We start from the raw sequence: 12,137 nt of genomic DNA on the forward strand, positions 1-12,137 counted from the left end.
AGGGCAGTGATGGCACGTGGTACCCCTCTCCCCGTGCCACTGCTCTGTCCTCGCGCCCTGGCGTCAGATCCCACACGGTGACGGCTGCGTGTCCCCGGTGAGCTGCCAGACCCCCGCTACCCAGCCCTCCTTGCACTCGGGTTTGCTACCCGGCCTCGGGCTCTCCTTCAGCGCGGGCGGGCCGAGCTGCATGTCTTCATGAAACAACAGCTGAACCATTCCTTTGGGACCTTTGAGCAGATGAATGGGGATGAGAGAGTTCCTGAGCAAAGGCCTGCTTCCGCAGCTTCTCAAAGCACGTAAAGGTGTCGTGACTAACAGGGGGTCAGCCCCATTTGTCACTACCAGGAGAAACGTGTTACAGGAAATTTGTATTATGGAGCTGGTGTTCAGAAATGCCAAGATGGATATTTATGCAATATTGATATCTCGAGTGCTGTGAAGTGACAAGATTTTGGTCCTAGCAAATACAAATAAATAAAAGCCAGGAGATGCATCTGGTTATTACATTTCAGTATCCCTAAGAACTTGAGCTGTTCACCCCACACCACCCAAAGCACAGCCTGAAGTACACCACCCGCTGCAGCTGGTTATACACGCGTTCAGAAGGAATACCTCCACTGAGTGAAACGTCACACGCGCATCCCTGCAACCCAGCCTGATCTCCTGCGAACCACAGATGCTCCGCGGGCTCTCGGAGGAAACAACAGATATTACAGCAGGACCTGTGGCACACTGGGGGGGTGACTGATCACCAACCCCCCTTCAGTTTTCCAAACAAACCAGATGTGTTGGATGAGTCGCAGCACACCACCTTCCAGCTGTGGGAGCATCTCTCTGCTCTCCCTTTCCCCAGAGCTAAGAGGAAGGGTTTATCTCACACCGATGAGTGCAGCTCCCTTTTCACCAGTGCCTGGCACTGGGCTTGCACCACCTCAGCCCCTGTAAACAACGTTCACAACCCAAGAAACAATGGTGGCTTGCAAGTCCCGCTGCCCTGGTAAACACCACGTGGGAAACCACGTCAGCCAGGGCCAGCGGCCCGCACCCGAGAACGGGATTGCCTCATCTCCTGGTGGCATGAGTTTGTCCCTGCTGAACAATGCAAATCACCACCCAGACGCTGGGAACCCAACTCAATGCGAGAATTAACAAAAACCACTGGGACCACGCGAGTGGCTCTGTACTGTTTGGTAGGAAGCTCTTTTGAAGAGATCGGTATCTCGGCAGCATGACAGTTATGGGAATACAGAGACAAATAACTTGGGATCCAGTGAGCAGACATGGCTTGAAAAAACAAAACAAGAATAATTTACATAGCACATATTTCACATAGCTGTGATCTTGCTTTCAGGACAAAGGTTGAGCTTATGGTTAAAGGCAGCAGGCAGGACTCCAAGAGCCCCGTAGCTGCCCTGAGCACCCGGCACGCCCCGGTCTCCCTCCCTGTCTGCAAGTGGCACAGGAACCGTGTTGGTGCTGCAGTGACAAGGACACCCACTGCAGCATAAGCAAAGAGATCCAACAGCAGTATCGTTAACGACATGGCAATGGTATAAAAAGGGGTGGTAGGCTCCTCAGTATACAGGAGCAGTTTTAAATAGTTTGGTTTTAGGGTGAAATAGACCTGGCTGCAGCAGGGCTGCTGCTTTTTCTTGTCATGGACCCAGCACTGAAGACACCAAAGGCTGCACCAACGAGCAGACAAAATTGGTGTGATGATGCTTTGCGGCCTTAGACTTCTCTAAGTCAAAACCTGGTGCTATGTATTGATGTGCAAGAACAGAAAACCCCTCTTAGCACAAGGAGCGGCTCCAAGTAACCATTCCTGCAGCACCAAGACCAGCTAAGCCCAAAACCTGGGAGAGCCAGTGCAACAGAGGTAAAGTGAGGATGATGAAGGCCCGCTGCCCCGAAGCGCCCGCTGCCCCTCGGCTGGGGTGCCTGCAGGAAGGCTGCTAGAAGCCAGCCCCCTGCTGCGGCACGGCTGGCGTGTCCCCGCGGCGGGAGCGCTTGCCCACACCGTGCACGGAGGAGTGCCCGTCATGCAGCAGCACAAGGTGGTACAGCTCGTTAAGCTGGCACAAAAAGAGCTTCAGCTGAATCCGCGTCGCCACCTTCACATCTCTTCCTCCTCAGGGTGAGGGCAAAGCATGGAAATCTTCTCCCGAGGGTGGCCCACCAGCTGTGTCTTCGCCGAGGGACTCTAAGACGCTCCTTTAAGGGAGCTGCCTGGGATGTGGTACACCCCCGCCTGGAGGATGACAGCCCAAGTCCGCCCTGCCAAGACTCGTCTCAAGTCCGCGGAAGCCAAGGGACTTCACACCCCGCGTGAGGGTGCCGAGCCACCCGCTCCCCCTTATGCATATTCTGATTTCACATTTCAGTATCCAGGCAATTCAGATTACAGATTTCGTCTGAGGCAATGCACAACATGTCTTTGGGTTCCAGGAAGAGAAACATTCCTCCTCAGCATACTTCAAATACTTTATGAAGGCATTCTTATTTTACAGTGATCTAAAACCAGAAATGGACTTATCAAAATACTGCAATTCCATTCATGTACAGGCCAACTGATTTATGTCTTAAGTCTCCTTGTATTTTTTATTTCTAAACAGCTGGTTCATTTGAACATGCTGAAGGAGCAAAAATGATTTTGAATCATCTGTCACAAGAAAATTAATGAGAAACCAGCCCCCTCTGACAGAGCTGTCATAATTCTAGAGGCACCGTAAAAAAAATAAAAAAAATAAATCTGTGGGCATGCTCTGTTTGAAAAGCCATCTGTTTGCTTTGAAAAACTGGCTGTGAGCATAATCCACTTAAGAAAAATGTCAGCAAAATTGTGTCAACACCTTAATGAACTAAATACTGGATAGAAGCTGGAGAAAACTTTAGAATTATGATTGCATTGAAACACCCTTCATAAATCAGTCATTGTGATCACCTCTGCGCACGGCCCAGCCCCCTCTGCCCTTACAAACAAAGCATCCCTCTTCCAGACAGAGAGATCACGACGGTCCGCTTCAGCATCTATCCATCTATCTCCCTTCTGCTATTGATATTATCAGCCTTCCTGAAAATAAACGCTTGTGAGAAAGGTTAAACTCAGCGTTTGGCAGGACACTAAATTAAGCCAGAAGAGATTAATTGAGTGTTCTACTTGAAAAACCGATCAAGGGGCCTGCTTTTATTTAGAGCTAGGGAACATTACATGTCAGGTTTCATACACCTAACCACAACTAACTGCGGAGCCTCAGCACAAATTAACATTACAGAACGAATAATGCAGATTGTCAAGCAACTGTAAGATTATAAGCCTTTACCTTGACAGGTTAATAATACTTAGAAAATGGGGATAATCTGACATGGCTTTAAATATTGCTCCGTTTCAGCGACAATGCATGAAAGGCTTCAAAGAGCCCAAGTTGTTCTAGACAGACACTGGCAATGGCCACAGATGGGATGGATTCTGTAGGTTGTTTCTTATTATTTACTTTTTTTGCCAAATCAAACTCCTAAGTTTTTTATGGGCCAAGATGACAGCTCATTTTGTCCAACAACAACCCAGTCCCTGAGGTTGGGGAAATGAAAGGAGAAGGTGGGTGAGGTAAGCGGCACCATTTTGTGTTCAACTCTGCAATATATGTATTTTTTTAATACACTGCATGCATATTTCTACAGAGATATAAATATATGGGCATGGGTTTGTATATTAATAATTACTATTTCTATTCCTTTGCTTTCTAGAAAAGTCTGTGACATGCAGGTCACGAAGCAGCGCCAGTTCTGGGCACCCACCCACACGGGGGACCCCGGCTGCCACCCAGGCGGGACCCACACCAGCAGCAGGGGCTGTGGGAGGACCCTGAAGGCCACCACGTGGCCCGTGCAGAAGCGAACGGCGCCCACAGGCTGCCCCGCACCAGCACCGTGCTCTGCTACCAGCCAAGCTGAAAACCCCGCGCTGAGCAATGGGGCCTGCCCCGCACCGGAGACCGGCTGTGTGCTCAGGCAGGCTGCAGCAGGGGCCGCGAGGGACATTTGGTGACCTGCTGCTCACCAAAGCATCGCCATCGCCACCGCTTGGCTCCTGGCAGTCGCCTTCTCCGGCAGCGCGTTGCCGGAGCTTTCCTCTCCGCTCCTTCAGGGCTGAGTAAACAAAAAATAAATAACAGAGGTCTTACCGCCCATGCCACACCACGCTCATAGTATTACTGTTATTTTTAAACTTTTTCTCAAAGAAATAGGCTCTTACATTATTATTTAATCACAAAATAAAATCTCCAGAGGCTGCCAGCGGTTGGCTGAAAAAGCCAGACATGGCCAAACAAAACCACAAGCACTGCGTCGCTCCACGTTTCAGAGGTAACACGGGTAAGGTAATGGCACCGGTACGCTCCGCCACGGGACCTGGGAAGCAGAAATGCTGGAGAGCTGCTGTGATACTGGGATACCCTGCGTGGAGGCGGCACTTACCGCAAGGGGTGCATTTTCAAAGTGCACTTTTTCATAGTGGGACTTTAACTGTGTTTAATATTAATAAGGAGGCACACAATTAAATGATCACACGTGACTTTGAAAATGTAACCCTGAAGAGGAAATCATTAATGAAACGATTAGACAGCTGTGTTAAAATTATTAGAAAAAGCAGATATTTTTCTATGCCTCCTTCCAACTTAAATATGGAAACAAATGACATGAATTTGATTATGATACACCCACTCTTCAGAACAGAGTACTCAGAAAACATACCGAGTATTGCTGTACCAGTGCAGCCTTTAAAAACCCACCCTCTTCATTATTACTGCGTATAGTTTGTCAAGAGCTTTGCTTTACTCTCTGCGCTAGAGATCATAATGCGCACATTGGCATGAAAAATTACTGTACACAAGGATTATACACAAAGCGTATAATCACTTCTCGCACACTGAAGAACAAAGGACTGCAAAAATGAGTTACCCCACAGGAAAGGCAGGGGCCAAGCACTACTTGCCAAGTTACTTTAAACCCTCGCATAGCAGAATTTTTCTTCCTGTCAGGAAAATAAAAAGGCCACTGATATAAAAGATGGCACTGAAATGGCACTCCACTGAAATGGCGTACCATCTAAGGTCTGGGGGTTGGGGTTTTACCCAATTCTGAACCAAAGCAAGAACTTCTTTCTACCTGGCTGAAACCAGCAACAGCTTTGCCCCTGAGTAAATTGGGCGATCTGACAAAGTCCTCGCTGAGGTCGGTCACCGTGTTCCTCAGTGTTCGCTAGTAATTTCAGACATCAAAATGAGCATCTCCTTTTGGTGTATCAGCATGTTACTGACAGTCAGAGACCTCCTCTCCCATTTCCCAAACCAGGGTCTAGCAAAAATTTGCAAGAAGGAAACACAGCTGAGAATCAATTACATCACATAGAGAACAGATCTGAGATGTATGAAGAAGAACATACCCACCCAGGGAAAGGCAGCCACCACTATATAAAGTGTTAAATCTCTGTAAGCAAGAGCAGGAAAAAGAAACTGTTGTGGAAACAGACTGCCGTGTGCAGCTGTGACACAAGGTTCTGTGACAAAACCCAAGGTGAATACGAGTGTTTTGATGAGCGTTAAAGGTGAATCAAAGGTTGTGCCAAGCAATGAGGTCAGAAGCTCTAGGGCTGATTGCTCAATGTATTGTAGCCAGCAGCTGGGACACCTGACAGCAAGGATGAGGAAGATGACGGAGAGGAGGAGGAATAGTTAACAGGAACAACTCCTAGTACTTCTGCTTCTAAACCAAATTGCTCCTCACTTCATCCTTTCTCCATTTATTTCATGGACCAGCCATAGGGATGCTGGCTCCACACTTTCCTGCCTGTCTCTTGCTACACAGGGTTCTTGTTACACAGACTGAGCAGGCTCAGAAAGCAGAAAGAAACTCAAGCTCATCTCCAAGAAAAGCACTGGGAGCGCAGAACCGGCCTTGGTTGCACTGTATTTCCCAACTGTTTTACTACTTAACGCAGGGGAAAAAAGTCCTGTTCACACCTGATATTTATGCACGTCTCAGAAGTGAACCCACATGTGCAAGCAACACGGGCAGCCCCGAAGGCACTCACCAGCTGGCCAAGCCACGCAGCCTTGAGGTGGTACGTCGCAGCCAGCAGCCTCCTGCGCAGGAGCACCGAACTGAAGGACAACTGCTGGGTGAAGAGCTAAGGAGTAACCATCTCTGCGATTACCATTTACAAAGAACGGTCACTTTTCCAGTGCAGCAGTTTTAAGAGTGAGAGAACCACGCCAGCATCTCTCCAGGTGGTTGGTAAAAATCACGTGGCGACCCCAAAGCAACCTGGATCACAGCTGCCCACAGAGCCTGTTCGGCCCTGGCCTGCCCTGAGCACCCAGCAGGTCCTGTACACTGGTCCAGCACTCTCCGAGGCACAGACCTCTGCAAGCGTAGCAGGTGATCAGATACCATAGCGAAGGGCCACAGAAGAGATTAATACAAACAATTACATGAATGACAATAAATACATCATGAAAGTAGCATTCAGAATGGCCCTAACTTGTAATACAGATCAAATCTTAACCTCACGCGTGGCTCCAGTGTGACTACTCACATCGCAGCCACGGGCTGGACTACTCTGATAACACGCTTGATGGTGGTGTGATTGCAGACAGGTACTCCGACCCGGGGATGGAGCCTGATGCTAAAATTGTATGTGTGCTGTGTTAAGAACAATATCCAGGTTACCTGAAAACCAGTTCCATCTGATTTTAACTACTCATATTTAAACTCCAAAACTAGCTCAGTCTGCCAGTTGTTCATCATTAGGCTGTCCCACACAAACCCCAAAACTTTAAACTGATTTTATTTGCCATTTGGGTCTGCGTTGGAGAGGATGATTAAACAGGGATCGACAGAGGTGTTCTGCACAAGCCTGGTTACTTCTCTAGGAGGCTAGTGACCGTGCATTGCACAGCCGAGCCATCGGTCCCAGAGCACAAGGCAGTGACACGAGCCGCTGCCTCTGCTGCTGTGGCACTCCCTTGAAAAACACCCGTGGCATTTTCTGCCTTCTTTTCTAGCTCTTGCAAAGGCGTAGTTAGAATCTAAATGGCCATGCTGGATACTGGAGTCAGCCCCCTCGGCACCGCACCAGGCAAGGCTCCCCGGTTACTACAAAACTGCCAGCCCACCGCTTGTATATTCCCAAATCACGTGACACAGCCAAAGGCAGACCTGGAGGGCAGCCTGGGAGGTGGAAATGAACGAAACGCTTCCGTTGTAGAAGGAGAACCTCACAGACGGTCATGCAATCAACCAAGAAGCAAATACTTAGAAATAACTTCTGATTCTGGCTGCTGGCCTTGCCAGCAAGAGTACTGCTGCCTCGTGCAGCCATGGCAACTTCAGAAAGGGGGTCTGTGCTTATAATTCTCTTACAGGATTTGCCTAACGCAATAAAGGCGAAGGACACAGACAGCCAGCTTGCTCTCTGAAACATGGTCAAGTGCCCTCCCAAACCGTACTGGCCCTGGACCAAAGCCTGAGAAGGAATTAACGTCAAGCGTTTGCTTGAATAGCTAAGCGGCAAAAGCACTCTTGCTGTAGCGTTCTCTATTGATCTTTAAACAGAGCCCTCCACTGAAATCCATGGGCTCTTGCAAATCAATTGCACTGTACGGCTACTAATCTATTCCTTTCAAGCAGGCATTTTATGTATAAAAAGAGTGGGCTTTTATTTTCATTTTTTTCTAAAAATGCCTCTTGCTTCTCTCTCATCTAGGCGTTTAAATTAAATTACCTTATATCAGGCTGTCAAAAGCAATGAATGTGAACATCGACTGTCTGTTAACTGTGTTGCAGCAGGAATGTGCTTTCAGAAATAATGCTTATTAATTTGATGTTAGCCATGTGCTGAGCAGCTCAGCTGCTTGCGTGTCTCTCAGGCACTACATCTAGCAGACAGTTTGCAAGCACAGCCACAAATGTATGGATGCTCGCAGTCAACCCCTCCATGCTAGGTGCCTGCCTCTCTTCTGGTGACAGGTTTGAAATCAAAGGTTTGGCGGGGAGCCCAGGAGTGTACAATCAATACTAAGAAAACCCCACATCATTGAAGAAAGTGGGGCACTATTTATTTTTGATACATAGCCATCAGATGGAAATCAAAGCTATGTGTCCAGGCATTTATTTCTTAGCCCTCCTTTGGTCACAAAACCCAGTTCCCCACGTGTACCAGCACCAGCCGGTCACTCCAGTAAAGTCCATAGAGTCCCAGAAAAACAAAGCAAGGGCAAGAACAACGAAGGAGAAAGTACACAATTTTCTTGCATTTCATTTTTCTGAGTAAAAGAACCAGCTGCGGGCAAAGATACATTTTGCAGCTAACAAAACAGCCGTGCAAAGCAACCCCTGAGCAACGCTCCTGGCTGGGAATAGCTGGCACCCCCCCCACCCTTGTGCCCTCTGCCCTGACTCACAGCCGCCCAGGCTGCGAGGCAGAGGGTTAACACCAAATTCATGTCCTTTGTCGCAAGTATTGACAACAAAACATCCCTTAAGTTCGTCAGAACCGGGAAAGGGTTTGCTGACCAGCTCCGGGCTGATCCTGTTTTGGCACCTGCGGTGGTCTGGGGTTATTTTTGCAGGGGGTGGGGGGAGTGTTACAGGAGATGCAGCACAAACACTCACTGCTCTCCTTAGACTACTGCTTAGGGCAGTAGCTAAAAAAAAACCCCCAACACTTGCAGCTTGTGCTTAATGCTAACTGAAATAACGTAATTAAGATGAAATTAAATGATGCCAGTCAGAGTGCGGTGTTTCTGGACAGGTAACAGAGCATACTCACGCAGTGCTCGCTCCTGTGTAACAGCTCCTTACTCTCCTTGTCGCTGAGTAACTGCCTGGCACTAACACCTATTCTTGGCACCGATGTGGTCTGCAATCCCTCCTGCTGCAGCGGCGGCTGGTGAACGCTGGCAGCTGGTTGGGCCGCGGGAAGCTGCAGAACTACCTGCGCTCCCCACTGTTGCTCCCCCGCGGGGACCTGACGCCCCACTGCCCCCGCTGCTCTCCTCCCTTCACACGAGGTGCCAGCAGTCAGTTTCTAACCTGTTCACAAGCAGCACAGACCACAAACAACTTCATGCTAAAGCAGAAAGCTTTTAAGCCAAGTCCCAAAAACTCCAAATCACATAAAAGGTTAAGTGAAGAAAGAAAAAAATAAAACAAAACGCTGTCTAACGGCTAGGAGGGAACAGGTTTTTAGAAGACCCCTCAGCAAATGCTCTGATCCAGTTCATCCCTGTTAGCTGGGACGTTGGAGACAAAAAGCAAACCAAGTGAGCCAAGCAGAAAAATAAGCGGTGCAGGACAAGGACTGTAGTACTCATTTACCCATTCATTATCCCAAAATGTCAACATAATTTCCAACCCCTTACAGTGCCATGCTGCGGAAAATAAAGAGACCTTTTGGCAAAATTGAACTCAATTTTTAAGCCTGATACAGAGGGCTGTAGTAATACCTCCACAGTTACTGGTGTGGGTCAGAGAGGACGAATTTAGACAGCCCAGCTTCAGATCACCAGGCCACCTTCTCAAGGAAACAGTCCTGAGGCTGCCGGCAGCCTCCAGCCTCAGCTCATCCACCCCAAGCTGCAACATTAGGCCCCTCTGGCTGACCTCTGCAACTCCCACCACCTTTGTCACTGCTTGAAAATGTAAAAAAAACCTTCGGGTGCTTTGCAGTGCCTTCACGAGGCTCCCCAGCTGCCTGCCGCTAGGTGCCCCGGCACTGCCAGGTCACTGGTGCAACAGGGCAGGAGCCCGGGTGACACCGGGTGAGAACACGCAGAGCACTTACCTGCAGCTATCGTCACTCCCTGCTCCGACAGCTCAGAGCAGTCAGTAAGGCTCCTCCTGCCGATACGGGACCTGTGTCTGGTCTGTAACACAGAGGACGCTGGAGAAGACGACCTACCATACGGGCCTTTTCAACCCACTGCTCTGCCTGCTGCGTCCTTTTAGCCGCTCTCTCACATACATAGCCCGTCTTTCTCTTCTTGTGATCTAAGAATAAACAGCAGCTGCCACAGCAATGGGATTACTGGTTTTGTCTCAGCTTTGCTCCCCAAATGGATCCCACCTGTACCTGGGGAAATGCCCCCTAGGAGAGGTCCCCTCCGCTCCCGCAGGGTGCGTCCCCATGCATTTATTTCACCTGACCCCGTAAGAGATGGCTGCAGCTGCCGGCGGTACGAGCTTCCCAGCCTGCTGCTCCCACAGCAAAGCTCGCTTCCACCCACGGGCGCCCGCGCCTCCCTGTTCCCTAGCTCCTGCGCGAGTGTTAGGGAGCGCCTGCCATGCAGGGCTCACCGGGCCCACGCGGGCTGCTGGGGAAGAGTCACTGCAAGGCGAAGTTAAAAAAAAAGTTAAAAAAAAAGGTCTGACCGGCACCTACAGCGTTCACTGAACGCAGCGGTGGCATTTGACTCGCTGCCCAAGCCCTCCCCGCGGATCCATACCGCGCACAATCACACACGTTCACGCAGAGGGCTTTACTCCGCGGCCCTCTGCTGCCACTGGCTCCATTCTACAAACCCGGATCGATACTGCCACTGAGTTAAGCACATTTTACTTTAGCTGCAGCCCCTGGAAGGTGTCAGCGGCACGGAGGAACGTTTTCTCTTTTCAGCGTTGGGGGCAGCAACGAAAGCCGGAGCGGTAAAAGGGAACGGGGAAGGTCACACCAGCAGATTGCTGCCCGCTGGGTTCCGAGTTGGGCTCCCCCGAGTCCTGTACTCACACAAGTGCAGACAAGCCAACGGTCCAGGCTGGCAAGGGTATTTTCTGTGCGCCCCAGCACGTGGAGAGAGGATTGCTACCTATGCTGGGGAGGGACAGGGGGAGCACTCGGCATACAAGGAGTCACACGGATCAGACGAGGCACGACAGGTACGAGTTACTGCCAGGGAAATTCTGACCGAGAGAAAAGGAAAGTTTTCACAATAAGAACAATCTCCCCAGGGACGTGGTGCATTCCCTGACATCGTGAACTTTTAAGATTCAACAGGACAGGGTGCTGGGCATCTTGTCAAGACCGTGCCTTCGCCAGGAAAGGCTGGACCAGATGATCCTTGAGGTCCCACCAACCTGGTATCGTGTGATTCACAGAGACAGGCTCGCCCCTCGCTTCAGAGAGCACAAGGGCCAGGTATCGCTGGGTTATAAAGTGCAGTACTGGATCTGGCCGAGGCCACCGACAGTGCCAGGGAAAACGCACCCGCCACCTCACAGCCACAGAGGAGGAAGTTTCAAGGGAGCAACCAGCAGCTTTCACTCCTCCCGAGCTCCCCCAGGGAATTAGCTTAAATTAGACACCCAATTCCCCCCAAGGGAGCGGGATTTTGTAGACGCTGGCATGAGCTCACATAACAAAAGGGCAGTCAACTTCTCATCATTTAAGTGCTGGGAAACTGTCTGTGATCTGCTGACAGTAGCTGTAACGAGCTCAAAACGTATCACAAAGGTAATTTTTAGAAGACGTTAAACCTCTTGGCAGACACCAAAGCTTACATCCAGATGTAACCATTTCAGGCTAGCACCAGCTTATGGCTCCCAGAGAGCGGCGCAACTCAGACCTAACAGGCAGCAAACGCTGGAGAGAAAACAACATACAAGTGAATCCTCTCGGTGTTCCCACCACGCACAAACCAGTCCCCCGGCCTCCCCTGGCCCTGAACGGCCCTACACGAACTCCGGAAAAATGCCCGTGGGTGGAGGCTTCAGGCAGCAAATCCCCCTTGCTCTGTCCTGCCACCGGCCACCTAGAAACGGAGCTCCTCTGGCACGCACGCTCCCTCGTACAACAGCAGTGCGTGGGCTGCTGGAAGGACAAGCTCCTTGGGGCCACAGAGACCCGTGTCCAAATGAACCTGGGAATTCAGCACAACTGCTTTGGGTAAAAACCCTCCCAGCGCCTGTGGGTTACCCCGACGGGCAGGGTGCTGAGCTGACCCCCAGGAGCTCTACGTTCGGACGAAAACAAAGGGAGTTTTCTCCCCCTGTATCCTGTTAGCCCTGAAGCAACCACAGCTCCGCCAGATCCTTACCAGGACACAAGGACACAGACGCTGATTCACAATGGCACCCGA

General features: G+C 50.2%; 1 protein-coding gene across 4 annotated transcripts in view; it reads right to left on the reverse strand.

Annotated features, from left to right (window-relative positions):
* The window catches only part of PLCL1 (phospholipase C like 1 (inactive)), a 228,960-nt gene that overhangs the window by 25,424 nt on the left and 191,399 nt on the right, over nt 1–12,137 (reverse strand). The gene's annotated exons all lie outside the window — the stretch shown is intronic.

Source organism: Falco biarmicus, chromosome 8 (genome assembly GCF_023638135.1).
Source record: "Falco biarmicus isolate bFalBia1 chromosome 8, bFalBia1.pri, whole genome shotgun sequence".
In the NCBI taxonomy this organism is placed as follows: domain Eukaryota; kingdom Metazoa; phylum Chordata; class Aves; order Falconiformes; family Falconidae; genus Falco; species Falco biarmicus.